Below are 8,648 nucleotides of genomic sequence, written 5' to 3'. Positions count from 1 at the left end.
GAATTTTGGCCAAATTTGGGTCCCAAGGGCAGTTATGTAATTTGGAGGTGCCTAGGGGCAAAAGACCAAGTTGGGCATTTCAAGTGCAATTGGGTAGAGAACCATTTTGAATGAGTCATGAACCAATGAAATCTTATTTTGGGTCCCCATATATTGGTCTTAGCCATGTGAGGGTATTGAGAAGATATGGGGAAGGTATAGTGTACCTTAGCTCCAAACCAACACCCAGGGTCAATCCTAAGGCCAAGTAACCCTATAGGAAAAGTACTTGAGCTCCCCCATAATGATCTTACCTTCTAAATATTAGAGGTTAGGACCAATATGTGGAACTTAAAGTCGAGTAAAGAGAAGAGTTTTGAGTTTCTAATGGTGAGGGTACCTTTTCTAGTTTTCTAAGACTAGTCAATAGGAAAGCCCTATGGCTAGCCCTGGTCTACTAAAGAAGTTTCTAGACCTCAACGAAAAGTGAGGTCAACATCCACCTAAAAGTTTAGTACTTGCAAAGCATGTATATATGATTTTTGCAGGAATTAAAGCATGCTTATAAAGAAACTAAAAAAAATACAAGTTTGAGGTGTGTCTACTAGATCCTATGTCATAACTTGTCATAACTTGTAGTTTCAAACTTTAAGGATGGTTCCATTAAGTAAATCATAATAAGTCCAGATGTCCTTCAAGACTTCCAAGGATCATGAAGAAGTCTTGAGCAATACCCTAGACATTTCATAGTCCCCAGAATTATCTTGAGTTCATTTTGGTCTTATTATGTTTACTATATTGTTCATCCAGTTAAAACCCTTATACTCAGTGAAATTATGATGTTTTGATTATCTCTTAAGTGGGGTAATTATCACTTGTTTTCTCACTTAAGAATAATATAGGTGAGCCATTAGGGGCAAATTTTCTTAATTAAGGAGTTTAATTAATTTGAATTTTAAAGGGTGGGCTTTTAGTGTTTTGAAAAGTTTTAAATTAATTATAGGTTATTTTCTAAACCTCATTAGACAAAACTTTGATTAAGCTTAGTTCACCACTAAGCTCTTAAGATTTAATGGGTAGATTTGTAATTAGGAAAAATAATTTTTTAATACATATATATTTTTAATCCTTATCATGAATTATAAATCATCTCAAAATCATTGGTTAAGGTTTAAAATTAGTGAATTATGCTCTTCCAAAATCAAACCCTCACCTTAATATCTTTTTGCTTAAATGTTCTTCTAAATTTCATTAGTTTTGAAAAATTACATATTTATCCCTTGTAAAATTAAAGTAAGATCGGTCTCTACCACTTTATCCCTTTTATGTTTCAATCATCAAGACATGTTTTTAAGGTCACTGTTTTTAAGGTTTTTAAGGTCACTTATTGCCCATTCACCCTCTTGATTAGACATAAATATTAATTAAGGCTTAAATTCTAAAATTACACTTTTACCCCTAAGGCCTTAATACCCTATAATTCATTAAGTTAGACTCAAATGAATTAAAAATTTTATATTGCCTCACTCATGGGTTAATTAAAACATTAGAGGAGAAAATGTGGCTTTTCTAAATTTATTTAATTTTTATAATTATTTATAATGCAAAAATAGAGATTTTCAATAAAAATTTAATAACTCAACTAAAATAAAACCTCTGCCCTTACTAAAACTATTGGAGGTTCACCTAGGATATAGGACCATTTGGACAAATTTTCATGATTTTTAGAGATTTAATTTAATTATTAGAATTATTTTTTTTATTTTGAGTATTTAATTATTAAAATAATATTTAAATGGAAAATTAAATTTTATATTTTTATTAAATCTCTTTGAGTCCAGAGAACCCAAAGAAATAAATTTAAATTTTTGTAATTTATATTTTACTTATTAGAATTATTTTAGTAAAAATTTAGAGAAAATTTATTTTTAAGCTTTTTTTAAATTAATATTTTGACTTAAAAAATTAGGAAAATTATTTTAATTAGTCCCAAGTGATCAGGAAGCTATATGTGACATTCTAATGTGTTTTTGCCATTTTGTAATTTTTATGATTTTTTAATTAATTTTTAATTATTTAAAGGCCCGAAATAGCTTAAAAATGAAGTGTTTGTTTTAATTTCAATTTTATTTTTCTTAGGTTTCTGTAATCATAAGCAGATCCAAAATCCAATTTTGATAATTTTTTGAATTGTATTTTAATTATTAGAATTATTTTTAATACCAAAAATGTGATTTCACTTAATTAGTCCGTTTGAGTGGTCAAATTAACTCCAATTGACTTGAAATTTTTATGGGGAGCTCCTTTAACATTAAATTACAGTGTGGAATAACTTTTATGCTATTTAAATGCCATTTACATTCATAATTACTCCAAATTAGTTTTATTTTATTTTTTAATTTTATTTCATTTTTAGAGGTTTGTGATAATTAGGATTATTTTTAATGAGTTAAACCAAGTTTATATTTTTCCTAGGGTCCTATGATCATATTGAACCTACCAAAATAAATTTTATATTTTTTTGATGAATAGTTTACTTATTATAATTATTAAATCAAAATAGAGACCATTAACATAAAAATTAGATATCTTTAGTTAGAGATGTCCCCTGACCTTGGCAAAATCAAGAGAGATGCCTAACGACATAGACATTAAAAACATGGTCCCATGCCATGGTGAAATGTCTATGCAATTGGATAATCAAAATATGGAAAACACTATTTAATTAATTAAAAATAAAACATGCATCAAATTGACATGAAACAATTTCTACATTATTCTCCTTTATTCACTGAGCAAGTGAGTATTTTTATTCTATTTTTGTGATTTTTCAACACAAAGTTATGTATTTTTAGGTTTTGGCAATTAAATAAGTAAAAAAATCCCCTAATTTTCTACTTATCCGCGTCAGCCTCGTACGTGTCGAAGAGACGCGTGTCGCCGCGGGGTTGGGCTCCGTCGTCAGCGTCAGCTCTCTCTTTACGAGTGGTAGCTCTATTCGACACGATCAGGACCGTCCAAGTGATACACACTCAATCGGACGGCGCGTGGTCATCTTCCCCAATGAATCAAGCCCGCAAACCGTCCATTTTTTAGGTTTAATATCTCGCTTGATTCTCAACCAAATCAAGTGCAGTTTCTTCCTATAGACTCGTCTTGACTAGGAGAACATATTTGTACGGTTAACTGACCCTTAAATCCGCTCTATACACATGGAGAATCAAATGAAGCTCAGTTTAGGGTTAACTTTCAATACCTTGGAACTTTCAATACCTTGTCAATACCTTGGTTCAAGAGGGGAAGCCTCAATTGGATGCTTGTGGAAGCTTCGTGGGGGGACAAAGAGCCTGGGGATGGAGCCTCAAGCAGTGGTAAATCGCCTAGATATGATTTCGACCAAAGTCAATTTTGGGGTCCTATCAAAGCCCACCTTTGGGTGTTCTGGTGATGGGGCTTTTGTGGGGGATCTTCCTCTCTCACTGTGGGGGATGATGTGGGTGCAATTAATTTGGATTTGGTGAAGGTTTGGTAAGTGTTCTATTTTTACTTAGGAATTGGGCTCAAAAATTGAACTCGAGCAGTGACTTTGAGAAAATTGAACCCGAGCAGTGACTTTGAGTGGCTAAGAGTGGGTGGGTTAAGCTCAAGAGGTCTCAAGGAGGCTTTGGAAGCAATTTGGCAGAGTCTCCCCAAGGAATTTCAAGCTCTCCCTTTTTGGCCATGGAGGGGGGATTTAAATAGAGGGGAAGGGAGAGGCCACCAGGGGCAATTGGTGGGTGCTTTAAGTTGCTTATGTGGTTGCCAACAATGTGAAAAAATCCAATTGGGATGAGCCAGCTTGGATGGGTTTAATTTTAAGTTTTGGCCTAGGTGGAGCTTTAGATTTTGGGTTTTTCGGCCACCAAGGTGGCTGGCCGGCAAGAGAGGAGTCACCATCTGACTCAGGGAGGTCAAGACTTGGTCTTGGTGAAGTCAATTGGGGTTGGCCATGTGTAAAGGTATGAGATTGAAATAGTCTGGGTAAAGAGCCATTTTGGGTCAAATTGGGTCAACTAATGGTTTGGGTTGGGTTCAGCCACCAAGGTTAGTCTTAGGCTGAAGAGGATCAGATGGGTCAGCTAAAGTGATGTGGAGAAGCCTCCAACCAAAGATATTTGGTTAATCAGGGGTTTAATTGATTCATAAAAAAAGGTTAAAAACCTTTTAAAGAGGCTTAAAAGTGGCTTGGCCGCTTGCCATTAATAGCTTGATCATGTGCCAAGGCTCACATGGCTTACCCATTACTTGGGAGTGGCTTCATGGCTTGCATGTGGCTTGATTAATTTTCATGAAAAGATATTTTTGGAATTTTTTGTATTTTTGTGAATTTTTTCATGAGGCTTCATTTGGAAAATTTTGATCATGAATTTAAAACTTTAGGAATGATTTTAATTGAATGAATGATAAGGAGAAATGAAGTTATAATGTGTCCTTTGGACATCGGCTTTTGGAATTAAGTGTAGTTGGCTTGGGCCTTTGAAATTGAAATTGAATTTGGGCTAAATTTAGGCTAATTGAATGTTGAGTTTGGTGTAGGAATATTTCGTGAGGGATGTGGCAAAATTTCAAGTGATTCTAAATTGAATTGGTGGGCCAATTTGGTCGATTTGGTTTGGGCATATAGTCAAAGTTGGGCCTTTTTTATTTGAATGAAATTGGGCTTACAATTTAATCAAATTGGGCTTGAATTTTGTTTAGAATAGAATTGGGGATGCTAAGTTTTGGTTTAGAATTGAAACTCGACAAAATTGGGGTCAATTGGACCAAAATTGGGGTTAATTCGGGGACATTTGGATTCTTAAGAGCAAATTGGGTAAAATTGGTCAAATCTGGTCAAATTGATGATCAAAAACTGAAATTGAGAATTTTTGGGATTTATTTAGAATTTTTGGAATTTTTAGATCATGAGGGGCATTTTGGTAATTTTGGCAATTTTGGAAATTTGGTAAATTTTGATCAATTTAGGTAGTGGTGAGGGGTTTAAGATGATTTTTTGGATAAATTTAGGAATTTTTGGTAATTTTTGGATTTTTGGCAAAAATTAGGGTTGTTGGGGTATTTTGGTAACTTGGTGATCATAGGCCAAAATGGGCCAACAAGCCATAAAACCATAACAAACCAATAGGAACCATATTAGGACTCATTTGGATGCTCAATATGTTGGTTCTAACCCTCTTTGTCAAAGACTAGGGGTACAGGTTCATCCATATGAGCTCTCCAAGAGAAATCATGAGTCCAAATCAAGGGGTCTTAGGGTTTGGGGTAAAGAGTGTAGTGTGTGCAAGAGCCCAACAAAAACCAGATCACCCAGAATTAGTCTTAAGGTCTGACTATTTAATGGGAGACTCCCCTTGAGCTTTTCCATAGTAACCCCACCTACTAAGTGCTAGAGGTTAGGACCAACATGTGGAACTTCAAGTTGAGTAAAGAAGAGTTTGGGAATTTCTAATGGTGAGGGTTCCCATTATAGTCCTCTAAGAATAGTCAATAAGAAAGTCCTATGACTAGAACCTAGGCTACTAAAGAGGAAAACTAGACCTCAACCAAAAATGAAGACAACAGGCATTCAAGATAATGCTTCACTTACTGGGGTGAACTGAATGATTCAAAGTCAATGATCTATTAAAGGTAGTTGAGGTGATCTTATTTTAAAAGAAGGGGAATCAAGTGGCTTAAGGATAGTACCATAAGATGTTTTTTAGAACTGTTTTCATTTGTTTTTCTCTCTTTTATTTTAGAAAGAGTCGCCAGCATGTCAATCATCGTATACTCCCCCCTATTCGAATAAATCTCCCTCTAGAATCAGATCAATGATTCGAAGAGGAGAGAAACTGAATAAAAAGGGACATGTCAATGTGACAAATAAGAGAAAACACAAAATGTGGAGAGCCTACGTGCGACAAACCTCGCAAGGATAGGTTAAGAGTGTCCGCCCAAACAATATCGGGCGAAAGCACCTTAAACCTATATCCGTGAAAGAATGCCTACGTAAACTACCCAAAACCAAAGAGTCAGGTGTAGGTGCCTGTTCTGGGGTCAAGAGCACTCCCAAGGGGACGTATCCCGCTTGGTTAATTACATCTTGGGGGATATCCAAGAATACTCTCGATAAAAGGAATTTCGCTTGGATTATCGTGAACCTGGGGCAATAGGTACTCAAAGAAAAGTTATTTCGTGTGGAAACAGTCCCAATGCTTCAAAGCTCGAGCTAAGCAATCGGGCAGAGAGTCAGTCTCTCACATCCTGAAATGGGTAGCGGCTGATCAGACCACTGGCCCACGGAATAACCTAAATCATCTTGATGAGGATATCCCGACACGTGAAAGCATGTTTGTGGGCCAAAGGGCAGAGGAAAAATCATCGTATCCCAAATAGGCAGTAGCTCATCGGCATCGGGCAGTTAAGGTGATATCAATAAAGTCAAGGAGCAACAGGGCTCAAAGGGGCTAAAAAAAAGGAAGGTAGAGTGATCCTAAAAGGTAGAGGTAACTGGGTCGGGGTACCACAAACTCGTCATCTACAACTACTAGGACCCTAAGTCTACCTGTTCATGAATGTAGTCGACCCAACATGTCATGAGATCCTCGGTTAGGAATCCATGAATTGCATCGTCCATGGGAACCTCGGTATCCATAAGGTCAAAGAAAGGAAAATCTATCCTATCTACAAGCTAGACCTCCAAGAGGTGGGACTTATACCTGCCGAAGTGGCTAGGATGCCTCAGGAGAGAAAAGAAAGTAGAGGTTCAACTACAAAGCTAGAAACACTCCAAATAAAAGGACTTACACCCCGCATGGGTCGGGGAGCCTTCTAACACCCTATGCGCACTAGACAACTACCTATAATGGGGTATGCTAAGCCAGTCTGGTTGGAGAAGCACCGGGGCTCCTCCTCGGGACATGCAAATTTGAATGCAGTTATCTAGAGCGGTCCTTAAGTGTTGTGGAGGCCCTATTAATATAAGCAGGAAAGTAAATGTGAAAATTTTTAAATCCTGAATATTTTAATCCTAAATTTTAATTATCTTGAATATTTTATATAGGATTTTGTAGAAAATTACAATTTTAGGGTTCTTAATGAGCCTAGATTGTCTCGTGAAATCCCAGATAAGCCACAAAAATAAACAAAAAAACCACATGCAAGTGCAGACATGCAATATGATGCAAAAAACAAAACAAGCCAAATCAAAATAATAAAAGGCTTGGTGCCGCTGGGTCGGCAACATATCCCAGAAAAGAAAAAGGCGGGCGGGCCCCCCAAAATACATGCCCGGTCCTAATTCTATACATCAATATAAAATGAAGAATGAAGATACAGGGCACGAGCATCAGCTCCTGGTCCCCTCCAAGTGGCTAAACGTCTCAGAAACCGTGCCCATATCTTATTTCTGCTACAGGACTCTCCTAGACTCTAAAAAGTACATAGGAAAATAAAAGACTCAATCCTGCATGAAAATAAGTGTTAGCGAGAAAGCTCACATGCAAATAACGTATCATGAGCCATGCCTTAAAAATTGGGGAGCTAATAGCACCTGCAAGCAAATTGTTAGAAATCATTACTTGCTCCTCCATAGCAGTACCTGTGTGTATGCATATAAATAGGCATGACTCCCTGCAGAAAAGCGCCCTAACAAAAGATGACTCCCTGCAGAAAAGCGCCCTAACACACTACCATACATATGCAGCATGCAGTCACAACACAAACACAATGCAAAAGAAAGATACCTGACTAGGGCAACCAATCCAACAGAGAACAATAACTAGGCATCAAAAAGAATACCTAAGCACACTAAATCCTAACCTACCACACCATCTAACGAAAAGTGCGTCAACCTAGTATCTAAGTGCGGAGTAGATCTGGGTATAGTATGACTTTGATAGGGTCGTCATACCAGCCCCATCCTAAAGATCTGAAGGGTCTAAAGGGTGTCACGAAGAGGGGTGACATGATTCTCACTCGGGAGCATTACCCAAGTACAAATGCAAATGAAAACACATATGGTGCAACATGAAAACAACCAAACATACGATATAATTACAAAAAGTAAAACAAACATACCAGTGATCGGTCGACCGGATCGTGGTGGCCGGTCGAACCAAAGTGATCGATCGATCGGCCCGGAGCGGTCCCCGGAGCGGTCGGTCGAACCAAAGTGGGATGCTCGTCAGGCCGGGGCGGCTGATCGAAATAAAGTGAGATGCATGTCGGGCCGGGGCGACCAGTCATAGCAAGGTGAAATCCTCATCAGACTGGGGCGGCTAGTTGGAGAGAGGTGAGATGCTCGTCGGGCCGGGGCAGCCAGGGCGACCAGTCGGAGCGGGGTATGCAACATGCACCAAGCAAAAAAAAATGCAATATACAGCAAACCAACATGCAGGTAACAGACTGGGCTCAGGCTCATGCTAATGACCTCACCTGGGAGACCTAAGGTTTAGACCCTTAGATGCGCGACACCGCTGCCTCTTGCTTTGGTGAGGAACTGTGGGGAGTTTCTCCCCGGATCTCTGAGGGGGAAACTCTCCCCGGCATCGCGAAATAGGATAGCTAGAAAGCTTTTTCTATTTTTGTGAACTCTTCAAGACTTTTCAAAGCAATCCAGCCACAAAGCTTCACCTGCGTTGACAAAGTTA

This window comes from Phalaenopsis equestris, unplaced genomic scaffold (genome assembly GCF_001263595.1).
Source record: "Phalaenopsis equestris unplaced genomic scaffold, ASM126359v1 Scaffold213678, whole genome shotgun sequence".
NCBI lineage: Eukaryota > Viridiplantae > Streptophyta > Magnoliopsida > Asparagales > Orchidaceae > Phalaenopsis > Phalaenopsis equestris.
Note: the sequence above shows the minus strand (reverse complement) of the source record.